This window comes from Schistocerca piceifrons, chromosome 8 (genome assembly GCF_021461385.2).
Source record: "Schistocerca piceifrons isolate TAMUIC-IGC-003096 chromosome 8, iqSchPice1.1, whole genome shotgun sequence".
Taxonomy (NCBI): Eukaryota; Metazoa; Arthropoda; class Insecta; order Orthoptera; family Acrididae; genus Schistocerca; species Schistocerca piceifrons.
This window is the reverse complement of record NC_060145.1, coordinates 224832703-224849416: the sequence shown is the minus strand read 5'-3', so window position 1 is coordinate 224849416 and position 16714 is coordinate 224832703.

The following is a 16714-nucleotide window of genomic DNA, read 5'->3' as shown; positions in this document are numbered from 1 at the left end:
GAGCTCCACTAAGGCAACACGAAGTATTTACATCTCCTTGGATATGGAAATGAGCTTGGTCTTTCCGCCGAATGTTCCTTGACCATTCATTGTCCACCTCCATGCGAGCAAGAAATTCTAGAGCGAATGTTGGTCTTACTGGTAGGACAGCATGAGGCAACTCATGAGAAGGGGTAATTTTATATGAATAGTAATAAGGATGCTTTTGCGTACCGTACTGACACGCGTGTCGTCAGTTCCGGCAGATACCCGTGTATAACATTAACGTATATCACTTTAATGTGAAACATGCTAATGTTACCCTCTGAGAGGATTTAGAAGATTGACCGCGCGTGTGTCTAATGGGCAAAAGCATTGGACTATAATTTTGAATTTGGTGAAGTTAACAAGAAAACCAGACCGACTTTAACCTTGGGAGTTACTGAAAGTGGTAAAATCTTAAATGAATGAAAAAAATGAACGGTCGCCATTCCAATTAGGCGCATTAATATGGAAATATATGTTTAAGAAAATTGAATATTGGTTACTGAAGTTACTTTCATTGAGATATCCCTTTGAACAGCGAACAGGATACCAATTTACACAGTGCACTCCGAACTGCGTGTAGCAGCTGTTACCAATAACGCACACACCAGTAATTTGTAGGAAGTAATTTGTCACTAAGCTCATACTAATGACAGCTACACTTAAGAGCATTACTTAATCAAATATTGAAGTGCAGAACTAAATTGGGACATGAGGGGCTTTTATCTTGAGCGACATGAAAAAAACATAATTAACATCAATAATATCATAAATACACTGTTTAAACTCTTCTACATATTTCAGTTTTCCTTAGCAATATTAATAGTTCACTTTTTTCCTAATTGGTGGAGAATATGATGAAGACCCATAAACTAGTTTAGTTTCACTAGTCAATGCTATTTGATTATTAGAATAGAAAAGACTGATTGAAAAATCTAATCATTCACTTCACTTAGAGTAATTCATAATTTACTTTCACTTTCATGATAGAAATCCAAACCACAATATTTTTGAAAATGAGCATAACTTAGCTGCCTTTTTATCACCTGATAAGCAAGTATTCTAGACAACAATATTTACACAGTCTTGCGCTGTAATCCCACAAAACTATATTTTGTAATAAACTAAGGATACTTTAGCAATAGCCTATCCAACTTCACTTTTGTTGTTTTAGCTTTAACTTTTACTATTTCTTTCACATTAGACAAAAAATTGCTTTTAAGCACTTGAATGCAAGAATTGTTCGTTTGAATCAGGATACTCGATTTTAGTAGGACTTAGGTGAGGACCCTGCATAGGTTCGTGATCAGGATAGAAAGTATAGTTAGGCCCACGAATTTATCTTTTTGTGATTGTTATTAAAAATAACACACAAGTTAACTGGTCCATGCACATATACGTTACTGAATGTATGAAGTTAGTGAACCAGTGGCAAAGATTGGGGGCAAACGGCATGGCGCCTGACTGTACTCACGGCTCTTGATGTTCGAATGCTCTGGAATATCTCTTCGTGGCGTCGGATTTTCACCATATTAGAGCCATTCCTTTATGCCGAGAATACCAAATAATAGCCAGATCCACATCCGAGGCAAATCCTTTGTAAATTGCCAATTGCCCCTCTTAGCACCGTCGAAGTGTTCCGTGTTTCGGCTAAACACATACTGCGTGCTGTTCACGCAAAGGGACAGAGCTCAGTTCGACCGCCAAAACCACGTTTTACATCGCGCCATTCCACTTCCGTTGCGGGGGGACTTCCCTACAGCTTTTACATGTTACAAATACAAGTGCACTAAGCTTGAAACAGCTTTCAATAAATATTTTCTTTTTTTGAACATACATATACTGTAATAACTTATCATTTTAACATATTTTTTTCCATTTATACATGACAAAACTTTAATTTTCTTGCCAAAGATCAAGGAGTTTAAATAACACAAAATACACACTTCATAATTGCAGATACACAGTTACATAATCTAAGACTACTTCTAATCGATATAAGTGTTACACGTACACTGCATGTTTGCACGTCACCACTCGATCCCCCCTACAGTGCTGTGGCCATATCTTCTACTGAATCCAGATCAATTGTTTTCCTCCATCTGACATACTGAACTTTAATAGAACCTTTCTTTCTGAATTTCGTAATAATTTCCTCCAGACCCTTGGCAGACATCAGATCAACGCCTTTTCTCATACCCTTCAGGACCCAGATCTTCCGCAGAGCTACTGGTGCTCTGTCGCACTTCTTGCGCGCGATCCTGCATTGAGACAGTCTCACAATCAGTCGCAAACTGAGAAATAACCTTGTATTCCACTCCTTTTATTTTTCATAGTGTTCTGCTTGCTGCAGCATCTATTAGTGAAATTTTTGTTACTTTATTTTCGTTCTTTTGTTGCTTGCATAACGTTTCCCGTTTTTTGATATTATTTAGCACAAATGTTACGTAATTCTGAGCAGTGGATCGTCTTTTATAGCGTTCTAAAACTGGAGCATTAATTACAGTCGCATTGTATACATCACGATAGTCTAAACCGTACACTGGCATAGGCTGTGAACTTTACATACTACAGTTTATGTATTATAATCATTTTGACCAAGAAATAGAATGAAACGAGGTCCAATTTTAAGTGTTAATATTTATTCACTTCAGCTAAAGAGGCTGAGCCGTGGCTGGCTCGAGTCATCCTTGTCTTGGCTTAAACCTTGGTTGCAGTCCTGTGGTTTTATTTCTCCTGTGGTTATTGCAATAATGTTGCTGACCTCTCCATGAGTGACAGCAGCAGCGTGTATTGATACTAATACTGCTGTACTCTCTTTGGTGTGGAAGATATAGTTTGCGGTTGGGCGGTGCGTGACCAGTCGGTCGGTTCGCGTGGAGGAGCAAGCAAGTCTGGCCGGGGCTGCTGGCGGTGTGCACGCGCGGTTGGAGTGTGAGGTGCTGCTTGCGAGTGCTGCGAAGTTCGTCGCCCACCGATCTTGGACATGAAAGTTGAGTCCTCACTTAACCTACTATACTGCCTCAACTGTTTACATTTCATCGTTTGATCCTGGTTTTCGGTTTTTTTAAATTCCCGCGAACAACAACGTGTGTGTATTCGAGTCGGTCAAGATTCCAGCTGTCTTCCAGTGGAGTTTAACTTAAGCTAATTTATTCCATGTTATTGATGTTGACCAGTGGTATTTTCAGCCTTCTGGCCGTTGACGTTCCGGTTACCTGTCATGGTCATTGACGTCATTTTCGGCAGTGTATGTTCCTCGTCTTGTTGCTGCTGTCCAGTGTGGCGTGTAGTTCAACAGCTGAGTTGTTGTTGGTCGTTGTGGGCACCGGTATTCTGTGTTTCATTGTATTGAAATCTTGTGGTCGTGTTGCAGCTTGCGTGGAGCGGAACTGATCTTGTTGATTGGTTGGTCGGCTGTCTGTCGGTTGGGTTGCCTTCAGATTAAGAAGTCGTTGGACAGGCTGCCTGTCTCACCTAAACGGGTGTTAGTGTTACACTCTCAGCCCAACCCCTGAAACGTCTGAGCGCCGTTCCTTGTGTGTTACATAGTAATTTACCTGTCTGGGTTTTAGTTATTTGACGGGAGTGTGGCCTTTAGCCGAGTATCAATATCTCTTATATTAATGTTCTTGTCTTTGCCTTAAGGCATGGGATTGTTATTCTTTTATATGGGACCTTCACCCGAATTTTACATGAGATGTTTTAAGATACGGCCTTCTGCTTTTCAAAATTGAGACTCTTCTTTCTGGGGCTTAAGCCGTTAAATTATTTGCTCTTGTGCGCCCTTCAGCCGAGATTTAACGTCTCTTAAAATAGCATTGTTGTCTTGCCCTTAAGGCATCAGATTGATATGCTTTTGTATGGTGCCTTCAGCCGAATTTAGCATTAAATGATTTAATATAAGGCCTTCTGCCTTTTGATTAATACTCTTCTTATTGCTTAATATGCAGCGTCCAGCCCAGTTCCATTAAAATTAAATTTGCTTATGCCTTCAGCCTGTTTACGAGATTGAGGATTTAGAAAATATTTTTGGGTGAAACCTCCAGAAGAACCGTGTATTTCAATTTCTTGCTTAGGCCTTGCGTCTTGGATTTTGAGTTTGGCCTTTAGCAGATCTAAAGATAATCAATGGAGGTCGATTAAAATTTTGAGTGTTTTGCATCCTTGTAATATTGTGTGTTGATAAATAAAATTTGTACGTTGAGTACAACTGACAGCAACTTATTTTGGTCCCTTTCTACAATCTAATCTGCTCTGTCCTGCTAGCCCAGACATTTCAGAGATGTTCGTTTCCTTAACAATGTTGCAACTTGTCAAAAAAGTACTTTGTGCTTAAAGTATAACTTTTACCTTTATTTAATCATTTAATGTAATTACTTTCTCGAATACTGCAGTTCTACCAATGATGTAGACCATCTGTGTTTAAAACAACAGATCACTGTGGTACTTGCAGTCCAGTAATGATCGGTAGACGTGCTCGTTCAGCGCGCGGTTAATTTTACTACTTACCGAGCGAAAATTATTTATAATGAGACAATGCATTTAACGTATTTTACGAATCAGTAGCAGTATTTCATGTATTATTATATGTAGCACTTGCGCTTCCTAGCACTCGAGTGTAAATAACACAAAATGTGCCAGAAATTTAAATTTGCTATCTGACGACACACCTATTTATATCACCCACAACTCTTATTTGTTTACCCACAGTGCCTACTTTCAAATTTCTTACATATGCAGGCACAGCAGTCTGGATGATAATGTAAGGGCCACAGTCTGGATGAGTGACTCATCCGACCTTGTAAAACTAGCCAACACTGCTATCCTATGGTGACACTGCGAACGTCTCAGAGCATGGGGAAAGTACAGTGGTTATTTCTGACAATAGCATGCAGCTGTACCTTATCGTTAAATGGTGATGGCATCGTGTTGCGGAAAATATTCCTGAGGTAAAATAGTACCCCATTCAGGTATCCGCGCTAGGATTTCTCAGGAGGATGTCGTGATCAGGATAAAACAAAAGTGGCATTCAGCGTGTCGGATTGTGGTGTGTTAGACCCATTAATCGGATAGGTAGGCTAGAGAATTTAAAAAAGGGAAGTGGATGTATTGAAAGTAGATATAGCGGAATGAGTAGTATTTCGGTGTTAGGAAGAACAGGATTTCTGGTGAAGTGAGTGCAGGGATATTACTTGCCTGTGCTGGGGCGCTTCTGTATAGATCTATAACGAGGTAATTCAGGTGACACCCTAGTGAATTAACCTACTTGAAGTTTGAAGAGAAACTGGCAGACTCTTACGACTAGCAAATTTCTATGGCGCTGTAACGAATAGCGGAAAAAGTTGCAGGATTGACTACAAGTTCCACTGCCTTACTGATTCGTATAAGCAATCATTCACTGATTCACTAGTGCGGGTCATGACTGTACTGCATTTCTCTGATGAGTGAAAAATTATTTGTTGAACAATCCCTCACTGTAAAAATATTTCCACTCATGTGTAGCTTTGAGCAAACGATAACGTCATTCCTAAATTTACCAGGACCGACGAAAGAGAAGTGACGGAAGGCATACGTCACCTGCTGAACATCACGTGACCAGGAAGTGTCAATTTACAGTTCTGTGCCTAAGCTACCGGTCCTGCGGACCTCCTACAATACTGACGGCATTTCTGAGTGCTTCGACAATAGGTAATCACGAATTCATATACGTGTACGAGGTGCGTCTTCGACTGGATCGCGTGCATTGGTGCCAAAATAAATTTTCAGATGAATCATACTTTAAAGTAGCTTATTATATTAAAACTGGTGATCAAAGTTCGATAAAACAGATAAATGCCCATTTTACCTAGGCTTTAGTTGGAGAGGAACTTTTCTGCTACGCAATCTTCATTTCATACGAGATGCTCAATGGATGGCGATTTTCCTTTTCTTTCGTCATTATTTGCTCTTTCTCATTTAAGATAATTATTATGTTAATTTAATCATTACATTTATGGGAGTCTCACATTTGTTGCTTATTATTTTAAGCTTTGAAAAATATTAATCATGATACAGAGTGTGTACAGAGGTCTTTGTAGCGTGCATCTTGTCAACAGCCTTGCCGCAGTGGTAACACCGGTTCCCGGCAGATCATCGAAGTTGAGCGCTTTTGGACTGGTCTACCACTTGGATGGGTGACCATCCGGTCTTCCGATTGCTGTTGGCAAGCGGGATGCATTCACCCCTTGTGATGCAAACTGAGGAGCTACTTGATTGAGAAGTAGCGTCTCCGGTGTCGTAAACTGACATACGGTCGGGAGAGCGGTATGTTGAGTACATGCCCCTCCACATCCGCATCCAGTGACGCCAGTAGGCTAAGGATGACACGGCGGCCGGTCAGTACCGTTGGACCTTCATGGCCTGTTCGGACGGAGTTTAGTTTAGTTTAACATCTTTCGTCTGTGGATATCATAAACAAAACAGTTTCTGAGAATGACTATAAACTCTGGCATAATCATAACTGGAAAGCAAGTGAGAGAGGTAGGAAGAGAAAGAGCTCACATGGGCGGACAAAGTAACTTCATACCAGTGTGGCAGCCAACCACGGCTACATGAAGAAAGAATTCCAGTTGGATAAGCGCTTTACTGCAGAAATAGACCACTACATAAGCTTTACCAGATTCGTGAGGCAACTACCGAATGAAATGGTTGGCTAAAACAATTATACAAAACATAAGGAAACATTTGTTGCTTACACCTGATTAATTGAAAAGGAAGAAATATTAAAATGTCTCATGTGAGTCTTCAAGTTTTTTCATCACTAATGAACAGACATATGCAACCAAAGACCTGCAGGCCCGTGCTTTGAGAATTTGAGACTTCTGTATAAAATATCAACTCTGGCTAGCACCTACCTGATAACTGACTGGAAGAGCCTTTGGCAACATTACAGCTGTTTCAGCGTAGCATGGTATACCATTAGCTACAGGTTTGATAACCACAAAATAAGAAATTACCTAACGTAATAGCACTTCCGGATCACATTAAGGTACCACCTGGTGATTCATGACGCATAAAAAGGTAAACAGTGCTGCAGGGAGGGAAAAGCTATACTTTTAGTTACTAGTACACTTATCAATCTTACAAAATGTTTTTGTGAATGAGGAACAAAGAGTCAGAGTCGCTTGGCTGAATACGAAAGTGTAGCATATATTTCCTTCGTCGCAGACATATTTGCGTTCATGGATCTGTTTTCCAAAACTAATCTTACGGTACTCAGACTTTCCAGTTAGTCCAGCTGCAGATGATATACATTTCAATGGTATCCCTAATAGCCGTTTGCATGTTGTCTTCTTCTACATCTGCAAGACTTTTTACAATAGACACATATCTCTAAAAACAAAATGGTGTGTTTGGAAATATTGTGGGCAGATCACTATCATTTAGTTTAGGGTTTCCTCTGGGAAAGACTTTCAGTTATTCACTGTCTATAGATTTGTACATTCAAGTTATACGCCACTCATCGAAATATTTTAGGAAAATACCAGGTTGTTTCAGGTCGAAAAATTGATTTGGAACGTGTCTGAGACACACATCGAGACTTGCTCATAGATGGCAATGAATATACCTTCTTTCTGTTTCAGTTTTGTGACTCAATCTGCATCTAAACACACTACACATAAAATTGTAGGATGTGAGGTCCGCCAGTTATGCAAAACACCGTTTTTCTCAGTGCTGGAACAGGTTTCAGTACCATTGTGCCATCATCAGTGGGTTTCCGTTTTATTTATTCTATAATGTTAACATTTTTATTAAATGATTACAAAATTGTGTGGATGCTTAGTTCAAACAATAGTTCCTAACCTTTCGTTAATACCTTAACACTTGGTGTGCTTAATTTTTACGAATCACTTGTGTATTACTTACCACAGGCTTGTCATCTGCAACCAAACGAAGTTTATGATAAATTTTGCTGGGAGTTAACCTGTCATCTAGAACGTAATTTAGTTTGTCGCGACATTTCGCGCCTATTTTCGTTTCTACTTAGGTTTTCGTGTAGCAAGCCCTTTTATTCTACGCATCATGGTGAGGTGTCGTGATGCATACGTAAATATAAAACGTATTTTCCACAAATAAAGTCGTAAAAGAACTTTTAACTTCACCAAAACACAGTGTGTTAGTGATTGTTGTGTTTCCCAGCCCAGTCAGTGTTCATTTGTGCACCGGAGATTTCGGGGCCAAATCTGAATATTGTTTACATTTTAATTTTGTGTGTGTGTGTGTGTTTCATGTACGCTTCTAAGCTGTTTGTGATGTCTTTGCAGACTGTAGTGTATCCATTTTTCCTGTTTGTGTGTGTGTGTGTGTGTGTGTGTGTGTGTGTGTGTGTGTGTGGTTTTGTAAAGTCATCAACGTCGTTTTGTTGCAGATGACAGGCTACTTGTAGTAAATAGCTCACAAGTGATCCGGAAAAATGATGCACACCAAGTGTAAAAGCATTAACAAAAAGAAACGAACTATTGTTTGAATTAAGCATATATATAGTTTTGTAATGATTTAATAAAAATGTTCACATTACAGAATAAATAAAGTGGGAAACCAAATGAAGATGGCACAGTATTGCTGAAACCTGTTTTGGTACTGAGAAGAAACGGTGTTTTGCGGTACTAGCGGACCTCACATCCTACAATTTTAACTGAAAACACGGTCAACACAAGGAGCTGTAAATCCAAATGATGAATAACAGTACACATACATGGCAACTAGAAATTTCTACAAATGTAGGTACAAAGCGAGACGGATGTTAATATCTGTTGCAAGTGACTACCATGGTGTTTGTAGAAGATTAATTTTACTGCTACATCGTGACTATAACAGCAGCAATGCCATGGCGAGTGGATATGCATACTTGCTGATGAGCGAGTCGTGTTCGCACCAAACTTTTTTTTTTTTTGTCCAAGCATCAAATTGTATCCAAATTACATCTCGACAATCCGATAATTGTGTATTTCTTTCTGTTACTGTTACCTTAGTTAAACATTAAGAATATCGTGAACTTCTTACAGACTTAAATGACCACTTTGTTTGCAGAAAAATCGTCAGTCGCAAGATCATTCTTTGCTGGGCTATAGGCAGATTAATGGATCCCAGAGTCATGTGATGGGCTATTGACATGCGACAAATTGATGTCCTGATTATAAAAGGAAATACGGAACGAACGTCTAAATAATAAACTCACGTGCCTTGCCTTCTGCTCCTAAAATAACACGGCATAAATAGTCTGTGCGCGCGACTGCTACGGTCGCAGGTTCGAATCCTGCCTCGGGCATGGGTGTGTGTGATGTCCTTAGGTTAGTTAGGTTTAAGTAGTTCTAAGTTCTAGGGTACTGATGACCACAGATGTTAAGTCCCATAGTGCACAGAGCCATTTGAACCATTTGAAATAGTCTGTGTTGACGCTGCCGCTCGTGCGGCTGATCGACGACTGACACTGTCTTACCAGAAACGTCACTTACATAGCTGCCAGTTATCAGACCGCAACTTCCGGCCGTCAGCAGCGAGCTGAGTCCCTTATCTACTTCCGCTCTGGCGTTTTTAGAGCACGGCGATAAGTAATACTAGTAGCTTTGCAATAGAACGTCTAGTGGGCAACGCAAAGTACGTAGAACGCCGCACAACGCATATCGAAGATATATATCATAGCAACTGGCAGCTCCCCAAATTGCCATGGTTTCCCCCTCTGAGATGTGAGTGTCTGTTGGTGAATCAGTACTTCGATACGGAGAAGGCGTTGCTGCCAGTTGCTTAGATATGCTAGTGTACTATGTGCGGCGTTCTAGGTACTTTGCGTTACTCACTGGGCGTTCTAGAGCGACACCGAGTGGGACGTTTTCTAATGCGTTAGGCATAGTATCGCATAGAAAAGTAAGATACGGGAGCGCTTTCAACTTTGTCCAGCAGAATGTAAAGGCGCAAAAGTACTCGTCCCATGATTCCAGTACAAGGGTTTATGTGAAAACGAGCCTCTAAGCCACATTCATGGCTTACATGCGGGTTTTGTTTTCATCTATAATGGCTGCTGACGAGGTAGAAAATACACTACTAGCCATTCAAATTGCTACACCATGAACATGACGTGCTACAGACACGAAATTTAACCGACAGGAAGAAGATGCTGTGATATGCAAATGATTAGCTTTCCCGAGCATTCACACAAGGTTGGCGCCGGTGGCGACCCCTACGTCGTGCTGACATGAGAAAAGTTTCCAACCGATTTCTCATACACAAACAGCAATTGACTGGCGTTGTCTGGTGAAATGTTGATGTGATGCCTCGTCTAAGTAGAAGAAACGCGTGCCATCACGTTTCCGACTTTGATAAAGGTCGGATTGTAGCCTATCGCGATTGTGGCTTATTGTATCGCGACATTGCTGCTCGCGTTGGTCGAGATCCAATGACTGTTAGCAGAATATGGAATCGGTGGGTTCAGGAGGGTAATGCGGAACGCCATGCTGTATCCTAACGGCCTCGTATCACTAGAAGTCGAGATGACAGGCATTTTATCCGCATGGCTGTAACGGATTGTGTAGCCACGTATCGATTTCTGAGTCAACAGATGGGGACGTTTGCAAGAAAACAACCATCTGCACGAACAGTTCGACGACGTTTGCAGCAGCATGGACTATCAGCTCGGAGACCATGGCTGCGGTTACCCTTGACGCTGCATCACAGACAGGAGCGGCTGTGATGACGTACTCAACGACGAAACTGGGTGCACGAATGGCAAAACGTAATTTTTTTGGATGAATCCAGGTTCTGTTTACAGCATCATGATGATCGCATCTGTGTTTGGCGACATCGCGGTGAACGCAATTTGGAAGCGTGTATTCGCCATCGCCATACTGGCGTGTCACCATGCGTGATGGTATGGGGTGCCTCTGGTTGCACGTCTCGGTCACCTCTTGTTCGCATTGACGGCACTTTGAACAGTGGACGTTACGTTTCAGATGTGTTACGCCCCGTGGCTCTACCCTTCATTCGATCCCTGCGAAACCCTACATTTCAGCAGGATAAGGCACGACCGCATGTTGTAGGTCCTGTATGGGCTTTTCTGGATGCAGAAAATGTTCGACTGCTGCCCTGGCCGGCACATTCTCCAGATGTTTCACCAATTGTAAACGTCTGGTCAATGGTGGCCAAGCAACTGGCTCGTCACAATACGCCAGTCACTACTCTTGATGAACTGTGGTATCGTGTTGAAGCTGCATGGGCAGCTGTACCTGTACACGCCATCCAAGCTGGCTATGACTCAATGCCCAGGCGTATCAAGGTCATTATTACGGCCTGAGGTGGCTGTTCTGGGTACTGATTTCTCAGGATCTATGCACCCAAATTGCGTGAAAAAGTAATCACATGTCAGTTCTAGTATAATATATTTGTCCAATGAATACCCATATATCATCTGCATTTCTTCTTGGTGTAGAAATTTTAATGGCCAGTAGTGTATCTACACGAGTGCAGCTAGCTTCGTCAGTCCGTATCGCGTCAATAATAAAATGTTCGTTATCTTCCACTTGGTGCAAAAGCATTCACAAAACTGTACAGCTGGTGTTGAGTTAACGTGTAATGAAACGGATACAGTTCTTCTTCATACAACACTTCAACAACCAGAGTCTGAGATATCTGAAACATTTTTGCAATGTCATGGGTACTTTGCCGAGGTAATTTGGTGAACTGTTTCAAGAACGACGTCCCCTGTTCGTGGTTAACATTTAGTCCTCAGACGACCAGTGTCCATTACTTGTGGACGAAGATTACGTTGTCCGTAGGAGTTGCTCCAGGCGATGAAAAACATTCTTAATGGGATGGCGCCTTTGCGGGTACTATGCAGCGTACGCACGAGCAGCAGCAGCTACTTGGTTGTCGGGTACACCTAGCACCAAATGAACATCGGCGTAGTCTTTTTTGCTTACCGCATCGGGAGGCGGCCCTACCTAAACTTGAGAGAATCAGTTATGGGTGCGCACTGTACGGTTATTTATTTATTTATTTACACGTCAAGTTCTGTAGGACCAAATTGAGGAGCAAATCTCCAAGGTCATGGAACGTGTCAGTACATGCACTTACAACATAAAAGTAATAACAGATAAAAATAAATATTCATGAACCTGCAAGAAAATCTGTCCATAAGTTTAAACAAACGCTTTCAGCTATAGAATGAGAATCAGCTTCATTTTTCAAGGAACTCCTCGAGAGAATAGAAGGAGTGACCCATGAGGAAACTCTTCAGTTTTGATTTGAAAGCGCGTGGATTACTGCTTAGAGTTTTGAATTCGAGTGGCAGCTTATTGAAAATAGTTGCGGCAGTATATTGCACACCTTTTTGCACAAGAGTTAAGGAAGTCCGATCCAAATGGAGGTTTGACTTCTGCCGAGTATTAACCGAGTGAAAGCTGCTTATTGTTGGAAATAAACTAATATTGGTAATAAGAAACGACAATAAGGAATATACATATTGAGAGGCCTATGTCAAAATACCCAGACTCGTGAACAGAGGACGACAAGAGGTTCGTGAACTCACACCACTTATTGCCTGAACCGTCCGTTTCTGAGCCAAAAATATCCTTCTAGAATGGGAAGAGTTACCCAAAACATAATAAATGGTTCAAATGGCTCTGAGCACTATGGGACTTAACATCTATGGTCATCAGTCCCCTAGAACTTAGAACCACTTAAACCTAACTAACCTAAGGACATCACACAACACCCAGCCATCACGAGGCAGAGAAAATCCCTGAGTCCGCCGGGAATCGAACCCAGGAACCCGGACGTGGGAAGCGAGATCGCTACCGCACGACCACGAGATGCGGGCCAAAAACATAATACCATACGACATAAGTGAATGAAAATAAGCAAAGTAGACTAATCTACGTGTCAAAGGATCACTCACTTTCGATACCGTTCGAATAGTGAAAATTGCAGTACTAAGTCCTTGAACAAGATCCTGAACGTGGGCTTTCCACAACAGCTTACTATCTATCTGAACACCTAGGAATTTGAACTGTTCAGTTTCACTAATCATATGCCCGTTCTGCGAGATTAAAACGTCAGGTTTTGTTGAATTGTTTGTTAGAAACTGTAAAAACTGAGTCTTACTGTGATTTAACGTTAGTTTATTTTCTACAAGCCATGAACTGAGGTCATGTACTGCACTACTTGAAACTGAGTCAATGTTGCACACAACATCCTTTACTACCAAGCTAGTGTCATCAGCAAACAGAAATATTTTCGAGTTCCCCATAATACTAGAGGGCATATCATTTATATAAATAAAGAACAGGAGTGGCCCTAACACTGATCCCTGGGGCACCCCCCACTTGACAGTAACCCGATCAGATCGCACATCACAGTAATTATCAGTATTGTGAATAATGACCTTTTGCTGCCTGTTGCTAAAGTAAGAGGTGAACCAATTGTGAGCTACTCCCCTTATTCCGTAATGGTCCAACTTCTGGAGCAATATTGTGAGATGAACACAGTCAAATGCCTTTGTTAAATCAAAAAATACGCCAAGCGTTCGAAACTTTTTGTTTATCCCATCCAGTACCTCACAGAGAAAAGAGAATATAGCATTTTCAGTTGTCAAACGACTTCTAAAGCCGAACTGTACATTTGATAGCAAATCGTGTGATATAAAATGATCCATTAACCTTACATACACAGCCTTTTCGATAACTTTTGCAAACACTGATGGCATAGAGATAGCTCTAAAATTATCTGCATTATCCCTCTCTCCGTTTTTATAAAGCGGCTTTACTACTGAGTACTTTATTCGCTCAGGAAACTGACCATTCTTAAAGGAAAAATTACATATATGGCTAAATACAGGGCTAACATGTGCAGCACAGTACTTTAATATTCTACTAGACACTCCATCATAACCATGAGGGTCCTTAGTCTTCAGTGGTTTAATTATTGACTCAATCTCCATCTTGTCTGTATCATAGAGGAGTATTTCAGACGTCAATCTCGGAAAGGCATTTGCTAAGAAATTTATATGATATCCTGTAGAAACTAAAATTTTATTTAATTCACCAGCAATGCTCAGAAAATGGTTGTTAAATACTTTACATAAATATGATTTATCAATAACAGAAATATTATTACTGCAAACTGACTTTATATCATTAACCTTGTGCTGCTGACCTGACACTTCCTTCACAACTGACCATATGGCTTTAATTTTATCCTGTGAATTAGCTATTCTATTTGCATACCACATACTTTTTGCCTTGCTAATAACATTTTTAAGCATCTCACAATACTGTTTGTAATGGGCTACTGTAGCTTGATTGTGACTACTTCTAACATTTTTATATAATTCCCGCTTTGTTCTACATGATATCCTTATCCCACTAGTTAGCCAAACGTTCTGTCCATTACTGCTAATACCCCGTTTAGAATGTTCTAATGGAAAGCAACTCTCAAAGAGCAAAAGAAATGTGTTATGTAAAACATTGTATTTATCATCTATATTATCGGCACTATAAACATCTTGCCACTCTTGTTCCTTGACAAGTTTTGAAAAACTCTCTCTTGCTGTTGGATCAACTTTCCTTCGTAGTTTGTAATTAAATACATTGGTTTGAGTATAAAAACCTTTTAGTGTTAAAATTTGTGAATCATGGTCTGAAAGGCCATTCGCCCTTTTACTAACAGAATGCCCACCTAGTAATGAAGAATGAATAAAAATATTGTCTATGACTGCGCTACTGTTCCCCTGCACCCTAGTTGGAAGAAACACAGTTTGCATCAGATCATATGAATTTAGGAGATCTACCAACATCCTTTTTCTTACACAATCATGTACAAAATTAATATTGAAGTCACCACATATAACTACTTTCTGGTACTTCCTACAAAGTGAATCAAGAACCCTCTCTAGCTTTAGCAAAAATGCTCTGAAGTCGGAGTTAGGGGACATATAAACAACAACACTTAGAAGTTTAGTTTCACTAAATTCAAATAATGCTGCACAACTTTCAAATATCTGTTCAGTACAGTGTGGTGATACGTCTATGGACTCAAATGAAATACTGTTTTTTTATGTACAGAGGCATTCCCCCACCCCGCAAGAAACTCCTTGAGAAACAGCCAGCTAATCTGTAGCCTGGTAAAGGAAGCCTCTGAATTATCAAATTATTTAAGTGGTGCCTTGATATACCAATAATTTCAGAGTTAACATCTATTAGCAGTTCACTAACTTTATCTCGTATACCTCTTATATTTTGATGAAATATGCTAAATCCTTCTCTACTTGGAAGCATTACAGCCTCTGGAGGTGAACCCTTAGTTACAGGCACTTCCTTTAAGCAGGTATACCTATCAGCTGACTTCAGTCTAAAAAAGGTGCAGCTCAAACACCAACTACTACACGAATTTTTCCATGAGTGATACCACTACCACCACCACCACCCACTACACTGTCACCTATAAGCTTAGCCAGCCTCCCCTTCCCATACCTTTTGAGACACATGTATGCAATTCAAAGAATCCAAAGCAGCCTGACGATGATTCGAGCGATAGCTCAAAGGTGGATGTCGGTTTGATGTTCCTGCAGTCTACCCAGCGAGCCGCGACGGCTGGTACCGTAACGTGGGATAGTGCACGTCGCACTGTATCGCACTGTACATTCTGATGCACTGTATTATGTGACAGTGTTGCCAGCTCCTCGTTTTCATATATTTGTTTTTAAAATGCACCCGATCTGATTGTGTTAAATACACTTTCGTCTTCAATCTAAATGAGAGATAGCGTGCCGACCTCCAAGTGCAGCATTTTTACTTCACCCAACATTATGTTGTTTGAGAAATGGTTCTTGGACCAGATGTCAGACGTCGTTGTGAAATCGCCTAACTATTTCACCGGCGCAACGGACCAACACCTCCTGGTACGACGAACACACTCCTCATCTGTGTTTCTTTCCTTTACTGTTATTTTAGTTTTCCAAAATGGGTCGGGCTGGCAACTCGTGAAAACTGCTCTTCAGCCATAGGTAATACAAATTGAAAACATGGTTTAAAATATATAAAAACAGATGACACTAAAAGATGATTTCTTAAAAAAATACAAAATGGTGGACAGTATGTACGTTTCTTACAGAGAAAAAGATGAAAACTTTAAGATTTTTTTGGGAACACTGGTAGACAACATTAAAGTTTATCGAAAACTTTCTAAATGTTTTCATATTACGTTGAAAATAAGATCACCGATGATACTGTCGATTATGCTGTGTATTGATGATGCTGGTGATGCATATAAAATGATCAAGATTATGGAGAAGACGGAGTGATGAGTATGACGATGGGCCTCTGTGGTACCGCAGGAAGCGACTCAAAATCAGCAAGGTGGAGGAAGTGGGAGGGAGCAAAGTAGAAGAAAGGTGAGATGCGGAACGTGGTTTGTAGGGTTGGAAAGACGGGTATACATCGTGACGGATTTCATCGTGAGAGTTGGTTGAAATTCCGTCCGGACAGGATGGATGAGGCATGAAGGTGCGTGGAAGGTGGCATAGAGGTGCAGTGGCTCAGCAGTGTACCTCGATTTGTGATTAATGGCTGGGAAAGTTGGGTGCTGGGACACAATTTTGCTGTTAATGTAGCGGATCCGAACGTGTTCTAGGACGAGAAGGTGGGAAGTGGATGCCGGT